A 13,964-nucleotide genomic window follows, 5' to 3' on the forward strand; every position below is an offset into this window, starting at 1 on the left:
TTCGAGGCGGGCTTCGAGTTTTGAGCGGTTAGTCGCCAAAAAGAGTGCCCACGTTTTACAACGATGGGGAGGAAAACGACCCCAAAATAGATCGATTCATTCCCAGGAATAAGCCTGGGAAATGCACTGTTTGGCTTGCAGGCTGCTTGAAAGGAGTCACCTTCAACGGATAGGCTGCGTTCAAGGAACACATTCCGGTTAAACTGAACTTATTTGGATCGTGGGTTGCTGCTGCTGCTGCTGCTAAGTCACTTCAGTCGTGTCCGACTCTGTGTGACCCCATAGACGGAAGCCCACCAGGCTCCCCCGTCCCTGGGATTCTCCAGGTAAGAACACTGGAGTGGGTTGCCATTTAGTCAGCGACCCCAGGGAGGAAGCAGACCAGTGAAAATGGATCTTTTTGGCTCAGATTTATTTGGATTTTTAACTTCCTGTCCCCCCAAGCCCTGCAGCGTTATTAGGAAGAGTCCTGCACTCTTGCTGTTTCTTGCTTGGAGGCTGAGCCTAAAGACTGACTTGATCTCCTTTGCAAGGTTTGGAATTTGAATTGTGGAGGTAAACTGGCTGTAATAGTCTCCAGACAGCTGCCTCTGAGTTGACATCTAATCCGCCATCTGATTGGCTCCCCTCTCACCATTGGGCATTTAGCACTGCTGATGTAAATAGAAGGGCTGAGCAGTGCAGTCACAAACATTCTTGCCACAAATACTAACTGAGCTCTATTACTGCAGATGTAAGTGGAATATTGTTTAAAGCTTAAATTATTATGAATCGCAGTGACTAATAAGAGGATTAAATACCTAAAAACATCACACTGGTGTCCAGTATTGGGCACTTAGAAAATTCAGCTGTTTGACAGCCTCAGCCTGGCCGTCGCACATCTCATTCACTCTGATTGTAGGGTGAGGATATGGCAATTGAAAAAGAATTAAACCAAGAATTTTACCAATTTCTGGATTTGGAAAGCTTTTATAAAATTACCCTTGATGGATTAAACCATGAAAAAATTTGGAATTATGTCATCACGTGTAGTTTAATGTAAAATGAAAACTTGTAACATTAAAAATGTCACGATTCTGATAGCCAGCGGTATATTTTAGTAATATTTCATGAACTTTATAACACGATTAAAACTATGTTTCTGGTAAGTTGTGCCTTAACAATTCTGATTGTTTTTAGGTGTTAGTGGATGAGGAGTTTCAGTTAGAATGGACGTGATGTTTTAGAAAGCATGAAGTGGGGAAACGACATAATAATTTTTGCAGACAACGTTAAAAGGGAAGAAATGGACCTTCTTGTGAAATTTTAAAAATTATTTTATATTTGCTTCTGGTTTGGAAGCGAATGCCTCAGGAATCTTTTTCCCCCCTTGGTTATTTTTCTAGATTAGGTTATGTGAGCCTTATTTGAACTGCTTACATAATGTTTTAGGGAAACTATATTACATACAAATTGTGCTGGGTTTCTTCCAAATAGTTTTTCTTTTGTGGACATTAGAATTTTTTAAACTTTTTTAACGTTAAAATATGTTAAAAAGGAATAATGGTGGCTGTAATATCTGTTTTTACTTAGCTCATTTACTTTAGGAAGGTGTATTTTAATAATAACCGTATTTTAGATGAGAGACTTGTCCGAATGTATGCAGTCCTGAATTTGACAGATAATCGTGTGAATCCCAGGCTGAGGACGTTGGGAGTCCACTCCTTTCTAATGTTCAGTTGGTAGAGTTTTACTGTTAATGATGATGCATTTTCCTATTCTTCATAGAAAACTTATTCTGATTTTTTTGATTTGGATAGGTAAAATCATAGGAAAACTCTTTGTAAATAAACCCATGTAATTAATTTTGAAAAGATTTGCTTTGGCAACTTCCTTTTAAAGGGACAGTTTATCATCTGAAGGCCTGAGAACCAGGGGAGCCGACGGTGTGAATCTCAGTCTGAGCCTGAAGGTCTGAGAACCAGAAGCCCTGCCTTCCAGGGGCAGGAAAAGATGGATGTCCCAGCTCAAGAAGAGAATGAATTTGCCCTTCCTCATCGTTTTGTTCATCTGCACTCTCAACGCATGGGATGATGCCCTAGCACCTTGGCGGTAAAGAGCAATTTGCTCTCTTTGTTGAGTCCACTGATTCAATTGCTAATCTCCTCCAGAAACACCCTCACAGACACACCCAGATATTACATTTTACCAGCTATCTTGGCATCTCTTAGCCCAGTCAAGCTGACACTTAACATTAATGTTACAGTTTAAATTATCTGTTTTACAAATATATTACTTTCTCCCTTCCTTATGTGTAGAAAGTGACTCAGAGTTGGAGTGCTTTGTTCACTGTGCCCTGATTGTGGGTGATGGAGACTGGATCAGAACTCAGGCCTGAACTTTCATTGCACTGAAATTGTTTTGCTGTGGGGTCATGCTTGACACATTCCACAGGTTTTAGGAGGTGGGATGAGACCTGAGGTTTGGGGAATAACTTGTAAAATTTTTCTGGGATATAATGGACTTCTGACAGAAAAATATTTCTTTAAAAATAGACTAAAGAGCTGCCTTTGAAGCCAAAAAAAAAAAATAAAGGGACAGTTTAGAATTCACATCTCTGTAAACCAGAAACGAGGATGATAGAGGCAGATGTAGGTCGCTGTTACTTTACGATATTTTTTCATAGTGGTAGCAATCATTTTAAGTATTTTGTTTTCTTGGAATGAGAGTGAATCCTTTATGTTCTCAGTATGACCCTTAGGAATAGCTTTTTTGTTTTTAAGGGGGGAAGAAAAATGCTGGGCCTATGACCTAGATGCACTGATTTCTTGTAGGTACTATTCCGTATAACATGTGGAATGTGTCTTTTTTTGGTATTTTTTTCTTTTTGGAAGGCTGCTATTCTTTAGTATTTGTTATGATAGTTATAGTAAGGACCAGTTGTTTGTCCAAAACGTTAGCTTATTGTATAACTCTAGGTCATGAAATAATATTAAATTTTCTCATGGCTTTTAACACGTTTAGTTTCAGTTTTGATTTTCGGAATGGTTTACATTGGGTGGCAAATGTTTCTGTAATTGAGAATAAAACGTGTGTATATTGTAATGGGAGGGTCTTTTCAAAAAGTGAAGTAAGGCATTTTACAATATACTTAGGGGGTTTTTGTGAGATAAAGTATTCAGATAAAGCAATCTCAATAGGAATACTGAGGTCTGCTCACATAACTAAGATTTTGTGATGTCCATATGTGTGCTGAATTTCATTAATGCTATTTTAACATTAATTTTATAGAATACAATACAACATAATTTTTAAAAAGCCTGATTTACTGTTAAAAGAAAACTGATTAACTGATTTCAAAGCAGTAAGGTTTATAAGTAACCAAACTTACAGGCTGGGTTCTGATTACCTTAAAATTTGTATGAGATCCATTATAACACTCTCCCACTTTCCCACTCAGTGCAGTGTTAGCCTATGTGATATGTTAAATCTTGTAAAGAAATATTTGTGGACTAAATTGATACATTTGCTGAGCTATGACTGGCCAGCTGCCCCTTAAGAGGAGGAGGAATTGGCAACTGTGCTTCATTTAAAAAACAAAGAAAATGCAGTGAAAATTGTCAACTGTGTTCTGTTTTTCTGGGTTATCTGAAATGAAATTATGCATGGCTTAAAATTGTTTTCCTTGGGGATCCTGATTTCTGTGTACTTACTTTTGGCTTTTTTTTTTTGTAAGGCAACTACTCTGTAAGACAGCTGTCACTTAAATTTATGTTTATATTAACACAAAATCAATCCGTATATTCCAGGGAACAACATATTCTTACCTTGCATGTGTAATAAGAAACCCTAATCCCTCGTTTTTCTTTGGTTTTGTTTTTTTATCTATATTTAGGAATGAATTTTTGGCACAGCTTTTTATACTTGTTCCATTTTTCCCATGTCATGTTGTATCAGAATAATCTGAATTGTGTTGTGGATATGGAAATATTCCAAGTCACACCTAGATATTTGTACTAATGAACTACCCTCTACGTACCATTTTCTTTCATTAAAACTGTAAGAATAACATCTTCACTCTAGCATAAAAATATATTAATTCTGGCTTGAGAACCGATTTAAAAAATGTAAGAGTGTAGAGGAAGTCTCTTAATATACAACCCATTTGGTAGTTTTATTAGACACAGACACATTTTAAAGAAAACAGATGTAACAGAGGGTGGTTGAATTTTCAGTTCTGTATGAATGGACTTTATTACTTTATAATTTGGAGCTGGGTGTATCTGAAAAAAATGAATTCTGATGTAATAGGAACTTCCTTATTTCCCTAAGATAAATACCAGTGTGACAGGCAGACCAAAAAGATGATCATTTCATTTATTTAACCCTGTTCTCTCCTAGCAAGAAAGTAGTTTCATTAAAAAAAAATTTTTTTTGGGGGGGATAGTTTCTATAAAATTTTGCAGCTTATTTTGAAGACTGACTTGGAGATGTAAATTTTGGGTGTGTTGACATAGGAAACTATTAGCTTTTTGCCTCGTGTCCCGAGTGGAGAGGTTTTTCTTCCTTCTCTGCAGGGGCTTGCCACTGCTCACTTAATGGATCTGTGTGCTTTGATCCATATTTGAGGAAAGGGAACTACTTAGTATTTCACTTGTGTCACTTTCATTTTGGGCTGTGTGTCGATATATAAATTTGAGTCTTAAATATTTGTGTTTGAAAGAACTGTTGTGTGTTTCTTAAAACAACAGATTCATGGAGGCTCAGAATGAGTATTAATAAAACTCAAGTTCCATTAATTTTGGGGGTAATATATAGATTTTCAAAATGGATATTACAAAAACTTAGGACATTTTACAGGGATATGTCCCTCGTTTTACTTGAGGGCCATATCCCTGTCCTTGGTGTTTTGGGAACTGGGTGGTTTTTGATCGCGTGCCTTTTCAGAGGGGTCTTTCTTTACCAGGAGGTCACTGTGGGTGTGTAGAGGAGAGCTGCCTTCTTGCTCTGTGTGCATGCTTGAGGCTGAGGAGTCCCAGGTCCTGGTTTCCTGGGGTGTGGAGTGGGGGAGCAACCATGCAAAACTGCTCATCCCCCAGGGGCGTATTTATGTAGGTGTAGATCTGTTACACAGTATTGCTTTTTCCAGTTTGGAGGCTGTTTATAGAAGACTTGAGTGGCCTTTTTCGGTTTAATTGAGTGGTTGAGTGAATTAATTTTGACCTAAAATGTTTCGTATATGTTGGTAACTTTTTCTCTTAGAAATTAGCCCAAAATGACTTAGGTACAATTACCTAAATATTATTAACCCTCCACTTATTTTGCCATGTGCCACTGGAATGAATGAAATTGTTGATATAGGTATACTGTAGTTTTAAGGATTCATGTTAATTGAGTGACGCGAAGTGAAAGTTGCTCAGTCATATCCAACTCTTTGAGACCCCATGGACTATAAATTCCATGGAATTCTCCTGGCCAGAATACTGGAGTGGGTAGCTGTTCCCTTCTCCAGGGGATCTTCCCAACCCAGGGATCGAACCCTGGTCTCCCACATTGTAGGTGGATTCTTTACCAATTGAGCCACCAGGGAAACTCACTAATTGAGTGAGTGGGTTTATCAAAGTAAAGTATGTGTTTTCACAGTAAGTTTTCAACAAATATGTTCTATTTTCAAAGTCTTTAACTCCGAGTAATTCTAAGAAAACGGTTTCCTTACATTTACTTAGTTGAATAGGATCCAGTAACCAGTTTTTTAAATGTACTTCTGAATATATCAACGCCAAGGTCAAAACGTCTGTATAGTCAAGGCTGTGGCCTTCCCAGTGGTCACGTCCTGTTGTGAGCACTGGATGGTAAGGAAGGTGGAGCGCCAAAGAATCGATGCCTTCAAACTGTGGTGTTGGAGAGGACTCCTGAGAGTCCCTTGGACAGCAAGGAGGTCAAATTAGTCAGTTTTAAATCAACCCTGAATACTCATGGAAAGGCCTGATGCTGAAGCTGAAACTCCAGTGTTTTGGTCATCTGATGTGAACGGCTGGTTCATTGGAAGAGTCCCTGATGCTGGGAAAGATTGAGGGCAGAATGAGAAGGGGGCATGAGAGGATGAGATGGCTGGATGGCATCACCGATGCAATGGACATGAACCTGGGGAAACTTCGGGAGATGTTGAGAGAGAGGGAGGCCTGTCGTGCTGCAGTCCATGGGGTTGCAAAGAGTAGGACATGACTGGGCGACTGAACAACAACAGCAAGGATATTAGAAGGCTGTGGAGTCCAGTAGGTGAACTCATGATGCAATTGATCTGTTTCTCGATTGATATTTATTGCTAGAAAAGAGACTAAAGCCGTAAAATCTTAAGCATACCTCATCTATCCATCGGTTCAGTTCAGTTCAGTCGCTCAATCGTGTCTGACTCTTCGCAACCCCATGAATCATAGCACGCCAGGCCTCCCTGTCCATCTATCCATAGATTCTCTTATTTTTGGTAGGATGGCAGCCAAATCTGGAGTAGATCTATCACAGCAAGGCAGTCGTTTTGAACTGAAGTATGAAGTAGGTTTGGCCTGTGTTACCTCCATTCCGTTAAGATGCGCTTCCCTGTCTTCTTGGGCCTTGATAAAAGATGAAATTTGAGAATCAGAGTAGAAGTTACTCCTTATTAAGTGACTCTAGAAGGGAAGCTGTATTTGATGAAATCCAGGAGAAAATTCTAGATCACTTTTTTTCTAAATATGGGATGCTAACAAAGTTATATTTGTGTGTATTTTTTGGTTGTGGTAGAATGTACATTACATAAAATTTACCACTTTAGGGTACAGTTCAGTGGCATTAAGTACATTCACATTGCTATGCAGCCATCGCTCCATCTATTTTCAGGATATTTTCATCCTCCCGAATCAAAATGAATAAATATTTTTCTTCCCTTTCTTGTCAAAGTTTAAAATTGTTAGCTATTAACATGTAAATAAAATAAGCTTATTTTTATAACCGTTAATCTTGCTACTTCATAGTTTATGAGTAAATCCTCCCTCCAAGGAACAGTGGTGTTTTTGGTTTGTTTTTAGTCCATTGCTTCTGATTCTAACTTTAGGGTAGTCGTCCCAGTTTTTGTCAGTTTGGAAATGTGCATTGTGTAGGTTAGTTGTTTCATTGTCAGTTATGGTGTTAAAAGCTGAAGAGCAACTTTTCGAAGCCTTTCTGTTTAAAGGTTTGAGGTACTTTGTTGGGAGAAATCTGGGACTTTGTTAGATAATAGGATATGGAAATGAACTGTTAGCATGATCATTTCCCCCTTATTTCTTTTCATCTTTTGCATTTTTAGCCTCTTTTTAAAATTACTGTTTTTTTCTTTCTGTTATTAGTGGAGATCACTTATAATGATAATTTTTGTAAAAAATATATTTTGTGTTTTAAGGGATCTCACCCCCTAACCCAGAGCAAGCAACCAAACCACGTGCCTGTTTTCACGGTGTTCTGTGCCCCAGGTTTGTGCATCTGTCCTCATGTTTTTATCATCCTCTGCAAAACTGCAGAAAGTCTTTGTGGGTGGAAAAATTCCTAAATTAAGACGATTGGCCTTTTGATGAAATGTTCGAGGCAGCTGCAAAGGGATATTTCTTGGTCCCTGGTTAGTCTTTCTCATGAACAGGCTCTGTGTGTGTAAAATACTGGCATTGTGTTTCAGTTACTATTGATGCTGGTATGTGGTCACATCTTCATATGATCAGTGATGTACTTTAACCCCAGATTCTACAGAGGGCACAGAGAAAATGAACTGTGGTTTAAGAGCTCATACCAGGCAGCAACAATTATTTCTCAAGGTGTAGACATTTAGCATTTGTGTATGCTGTGAGGTGTACGTCAGGTAAATACCTACTCTATACTATAACTGGGAAATATTTATTTCACCCACTTTCTTAATCGGCTGTTTGCCAGCCGCAGGGGGTAGCCAGGCCATGAGGCTCACTCCTGCTCCTGTGTGCAGCTCAGGCCAGAGACATCCTGCCAGAGCCTGCTCCCGCTGTACCTGGCCTTGGTAGTTTGGCATCTCGTTGACTTAGAACCAGCTCATTTAAACTGTGTGCAAAGAGCAACCATGTGGGTCAGCAGCCTGTCAGCCTGCCTTTCTTGGGCGGGGGAGTGGATTTTGACAAAACAAATAATTGTACATTGTTGTGATAGAGTCGATGTGGGCTAGTGACTCTTCCATTTCTACCAATCAATTGTTGGCTTGGTGCCAGAGCAAAATAGCGATCCATTACAGAGACTAATAACTAGAAGAAGGAGAAGAGGACCACTCTGAAATTTACATAGAGAAGTTCTTCTTTTTCTCAGTTTTCTACATTGTATGGGCTCTTGGGGAAAAAAGTTAAAATAGTCTGCTAAGATTTAGGAAGATAACCTAGATTGCTAGAGTATTTTTGGTAACTGTTTAGGTAATGTATGCTGGCTGAGGAGTAAATTCAGCTACTGCTTCTGGGTCCTGAAATAAACCTTTCAGAAAGCAAAGCACTGATGGTTAGTGGAGGATGTTCCAGAATTCTTAGTATCTCCTGTTTCTTTTTGTGATGAGCATCTCAGAAGTGAAACCACTCATGATACTTCAGAGTCTAATTTTTGGAAATTGTTGGTAATTCTGAAATTTGTCTAGAATTTGGCATATAATTTCTGAAATTTTAAGAGCTGATTTTAAGATTCAGGGACCATTTGTTTATGCATGCAAGTAACTTACTGATCGTATTTTTTTTAAATAATAAATTTGCTTCACCCAATGAATTATAACTGATGTTGGAAATAGAAAGGGAAAACATGGCCGCTGCTGAGCAAGTATCTTTCTTACGGTCCAATTTCTGAGGGAACTGATATATTTGAATATTAGTTTGTTTCAAGTGATGATGAAGGTTTATGAGAATATAAATGTATCACAAGCCGTCCCGATGTAAGGGAAGGGTCATGGGCTTGGAGTTGGTCAGACCTTGGATTCTTCTGGAGGCTTCAGTGCCCGTTTTCTCAGAGATCTGACAGGACTCAGTTTTCCCTCTCGCACTGTGGCCTGCTGGGCGGGTGACCACTGAGAGCGTAGCCATCAGTCCTGTAGCGTCTGTAAGTGGCACCGCCTGTCTCCCCGCGGCTGTGGTAAAAGGGGGCCCAGCATCTTGTTCTCTGCCTGGCCCTGCTGCACTTCAGGGTGCGGTGAGGACAAGCCTCTGCCTCCATCAGTTAATGACCCCTAGTCCCTACCAGCTGTAAAACCCTGTGACGCTTTGAAATGTTTTAAAAAGAATGTACTGCCGAATCAGTTATGCACCACTGAATATCTTATGAAACAACGCTAGATCCCAGACATGTTCGGAGAATATCAACTGAGCCCAGTGCAAATGTACAGATTTTGTGAATTCCAGAGTCATTTCCCTCACAAAATGTAGTTATGTACTGATTGGACTCTTGTAAACAGTTACATGAACCTGGTTTTGGTTTACCAGTAGAGCCCATGGGAGACCGATGCCTTTAGAGCCAAGCCACTGACCCCTTCGATACTCATCCTGTGTATTAGGAAATTCTGTTCTCTGGCCAAGAGTCACTTCTTTTTCTTCTGCCTCTTAGGCCTTTCCACTTTAATGGTCTGCAGAAAAGACTGTCTCTCTAGCGGAAGTACTTTTTTGCAAAGGAAGAAAGTTTCAAAAATTTAAAATTAGCTTCCCTGACGTTCTGAGTGATAAGCTTTGGTCTCTCATCAGTTAAGTAACTTGCTTCTGTACCTGCTTCAGCTTCACTTCTGTAAGATTCAGATTTGGTCCTTAGCCAGATTATAATTTACATATCTCGGAAGTTTTGGACTGCCTTCAGAGAGTCACAACCGGGAATGTAAAATCTGAGAATGCCAAGGGACTGCCTCAAATATGCAGAGAAGAGCAACTTTTCTTTTTTATGCTGAGATTTTAAAAAGTACCAGAGACAAAATTTAATTCTATGATGAACAAATACTTAAGCAGCACCACTCGTTGCTTAAGATACAAAGAGTAAATATGACAGATGATCCATAATTTTCTCTGGTGAATTATCAGAAACCCCTGATGTCTTACAGAGTGGAAATTAAAATGAATGGCTACATTATTCTTCTGCAGTTCTCTGCAGAAAGACTGTATCTGTCAGAGTGCATCATCTTATTTGAAGAGTAGATGATAATGTATCCAAATGGAAAATTTCCTGTTGCGTGTGTTATTATACATTTCGTTATTTGATGTGGAAAGTCAGTACACTTGGAGGTGGTTCTTAGGCGCCACAACGCTGAGAAAGTGATCTTAGTTTGGATGTTATTTTGGGTATCATACAGTGATTTTTTTCTCTGCTAAAGAAACGACTTTGTAATATCAATACCATGAAGGATTTAAAATTCAGCTCATTGACCTTCCCTGAACAGCCTTCAAAATGTCGGGGCTTTGGGACTATCGATTTATGTCAGTGTGGTGAGAGCTGGAGCGCCAGGCTGCTGTTTTTGCAGGGCCTACTGGGTACTTCGGAGAAGGCAATGGCAAGCCACTCCAGTACTTTTGCCTAGAAAATCCCATGGACAGAGGAGCCTGGTGGGCTACAGTCCATGGGTCGCTACTAGTCGGACAAGACTGAGCGACTTCACTTTCGCTTTTCACTTTCACACATTGGAGAAGGAAATGGCAACCCACTCCAGTGTTCTTGCCTGGAGAGTCCCAGGGATGGCGGAGCCTGGTGGGCTGCCATCTATGGGGTCGCACAGAGTCGGACACGACTGAAGCGACTTAGAAGCAGCAGCAGCAACTGGGTACTTGGCTGTGTGTTGGATCCTTTGATGAGAAGTCTTGGCCTTTAGCTAGTCCTGGTCTTTAGCGGAGACCAAAGACAGGTATGCATGCTACACAATACAGTGTACACGGTTTAGGTGGGGTGAGTTGAGCTGTTAGAGGGGTACCTTGCAGACCAGGTTGGCATGGGGTCAGAGCAGGAAGGCTCTGCCTTACAGCAGGTCTAGTAAGCTAAGATCCGTTTGAGGATCAGAAGTTGACCACGTGAATAGGTGTGGGGATGAAAGCAAGGGGCGAAGTCAAAGGAGTGCAGGTTGGAGAACCTGAAGGCTGGGCATTTACTACCTCTGTTCACCTCTCTAAGGCTTGTAGCTTCTTCATTGCAAAGAGATGGGAAGGAATTCTTAGTCATGGCATTCTTGGGAAAAGTCGATTTGACGATACACTGGTGTACTACCTGTCAAGGGTAGGGATGCATGATAAGGAACTGAAATGAGCTAGGTGTGATTCTGTATTAGTCAGTTTAAGAGCCTATTAGTCTTTCCTCTCAGAACAAATAGGTTACTATTTGAAGCTTATTTCTAACCCAGACAGTGTCAGTTTTTTATTGCCCAGTATGTCATTCCTTTGCCAGGAGTTTAGGAAAGGTTTTGAAGCAGTTGATCACATTTTTAAAATGTCACCTGTAGTTTTCCCCTGTATTTTGCAGTCATGTATTTCCTGGTAAGGAAATATAAATTCGGAAGATCAGTAATTTGAACATTTAATTTGACCACTATCAACGAACATTTAATGACGTTGGTGTAGGGACACTGTATTAGTTAAAAAGGTATCAGAGAACCTGGGGAAATAGTTACACATTATGGTGTTCATTGTTTAGCATAGAGGAGTATTCTTAAATTGCTAAATGAACATCGGCAAGTCAAGTAAATAAAGATAGCTTGTGGGATATTTTTATTTTACTTACTATTCCATTTGACTAGAAATATGGACTGAATTATGCTGTTTATAGACTGGCCTCATAAGCAGTCTAAATTTCGAGTTGAAGGTAATTTGGTGGTAGGCAGACAATGTGCAAGTTGGAGAAATGGATCTTTTGCTTCCGATTTTCTCTGGGTTTTAAACAAGTCGTTTAGCTGTTGACGAGTTAAAACAAATTGTTGTCGTGTTTGTTGCAAGGCTGTGGGGCTTGAAGCCCTTTCCTTTCCCACTTTTGGCGCCAGCTCCCCGCTTCCCCGAGGCTGGACAGCCGGGGCTCTGGAGGCCGTGCGGCCGCCCGCCTGCTGGGGGCGGAGGCGTGCTCCGCGGGCACCCGGCAGCTCCCGGTTCTGCACCCGGTGCCCGAGGTGAGCGGCAGGCCTGTGTCCTCTTCCTCCCGGAGACACTCGTCAGACATGCGGGCGTTCTCAGAGTGTTTCACTTGTGTTCAGCGGTGCATTAGTGACAATAGAACATGAGAAGCAGTTTTGTGTTTTGTCTTTTACTGGGTATGAAGATCCTGTAATTTTCCATGCTGCTCTATTATTAGTGAAGAGAGAGAGAAGAATGGAGGGAGAAGATGGATTTTAAGACAGTTACATTCGGATAACTTGAAGGAATGTGCTTTCTCAGTGTAAATACCTTTTCTTGATGTTTTTCGGTTCTTTGAAAAACTAATGCAATAAAAGGTTGTAATCAGCTATTTGAGCCAACTGGTCATCCAGTGTGGTGAGTTTTACTGTCCATGTGTCTAGAAATTTCACATAAATGCATCTTGTGAAGAGGGAGATGTACTAGCCTGGCTCACCTGGTAAAGCTGAAATCTGGATTTGATTTGCATGTGTGGTATTTTTTAGGGACTTCAAAGTTTCTTACATGCAGTAAACTAGGTAGTGTATACCACGTCACAGGATCGAAATATTTTTCCCCTTGCTGCTGCCAGAAGCTATCTATTGCTTTTCAGCATTCTTACTTGTTGGGCATCATGTCAAGATGTTTAAGACAACCCCTTAAGTGAGCAGTTCCATTCTTAACCACTTTGACTGAAGTGCCGTGACCTTCACATATGTAGATTACCCATGTGCTCTGTGAATTGAAACTTGTTGCCTCAGGAAGAAAGGGTTTTTCTTTTTATTCCACTGGGAATTTGACAGCCATTCATCCCTGACCTGGGCAGAGGTAATGCAAGGAAACTGGATTCAAATGGAACGTGGACAGATAACATAACACAGGGAGGCAGGCAGGCTTACCTCCTTGTCAAGGATGAAACTGTCTGTGGTGTGGATAATGTGCTGATGTGAAGGATCTGAAAAGCAGTGCTTACACAGAGAGAGGGAAATAAACGTGGGAGTTTTGGAACAACGTCCTTTTAAAAAAGGAAATTGTCATTATGGGCATTTCTAATTAGTTTTGACTTGACCCTTTCTCTTCCAACCTAAATTTTTGAAGCCTTTTTTTGAATTTTTGTGTATTTCTTGATACTAGTCGAGAGTTAAGTAATTTTATTTTTGTAGGCAAGCATGGGCTTAAATATAGTTAATTTAGCTGAGTCTTTGAAAAGTAGAAGTCACTGGACTGTATCGCCTGTGTCTGGAGGAATCAGCATGAAGTTTGAAATGAATCAATAGTCATAGATGTAGCTTTAATCACTTGAGAGTCCTTCTTCAGTTTTATGATGAATGAAAGGAACGAACAGTGAATTTGAGGATTTTTATTAGACAAACCTAGATGTAAAGGATGTTTACCTTTGCTCTGTTAGTAAGAATACTTGACATTAAAGTCAGATTCAGTGTAAATAATAGTCACAACACTCGCTTGGGTTGATGTGATATTGAGAAGGAAAGCTCTTAGAAGAACTCTGCTGCTGCTGCCGCTAAGGCACTTCAGTCATGTCCGACTCTGTGTGACCCCATAGACGGAAGCCCACCAGGCTTCCCCGTCCCTGGGATTCTCCAGGCAAGAACACTGGAGTGGGTTGCCATTTCCTTCTCCAGTGTGTGAAAGGGAAAAGTGAAAGTGAAGTCGCTCAGTCGTGTCCGACCCTTAGCGGCCCCACAGACTGACTGCAGCAAGTTTCTTAGGAGAAGGAGGGGATGATGAGGGCAGTCTGAAATGTATGAGTGCTCTTGTGTCACTTTCAGAGCACAGCCTTTCCTGTGTACATTGGAGCCTGTGAAATGTTACGGGTCAGAGCATCTGTTATGGGCTCCGTGGGAGGCGTTGTTGATA

General features: G+C 40.5%; 1 protein-coding gene across 12 annotated transcripts in view; it reads left to right on the forward strand.

Annotated features, from left to right (window-relative positions):
* The window catches only part of LOC129557813 (uncharacterized), a 135,254-nt gene that overhangs the window by 1,445 nt on the left and 119,845 nt on the right, over nucleotides 1-13,964 (forward strand). For 6 of the 12 annotated variants that reach the window (XR_016039425.1, XR_016039426.1, XR_016039427.1 and 3 more), the window contains exons 3-4: nucleotides 142-326; nucleotides 1,882-2,091. The exons of 4 other annotated variants lie outside the window; for them this stretch is intronic. The gene's annotated coding sequence lies outside the window, so the exon portion shown is untranslated. The remainder of the gene's footprint in view (nucleotides 1-141; nucleotides 327-1,881; nucleotides 2,092-13,964) is intronic. 2 more of the 12 variants (XR_016039423.1, XR_016039424.1) reach the window with 1 other exon arrangement.

Source organism: Moschus berezovskii, chromosome 17, assembly GCF_049115385.1.
Source record: "Moschus berezovskii isolate FMDL1 chromosome 17, NW_MosBer_1.0, whole genome shotgun sequence".
NCBI lineage: Eukaryota > Metazoa > Chordata > Mammalia > Artiodactyla > Moschidae > Moschus > Moschus berezovskii.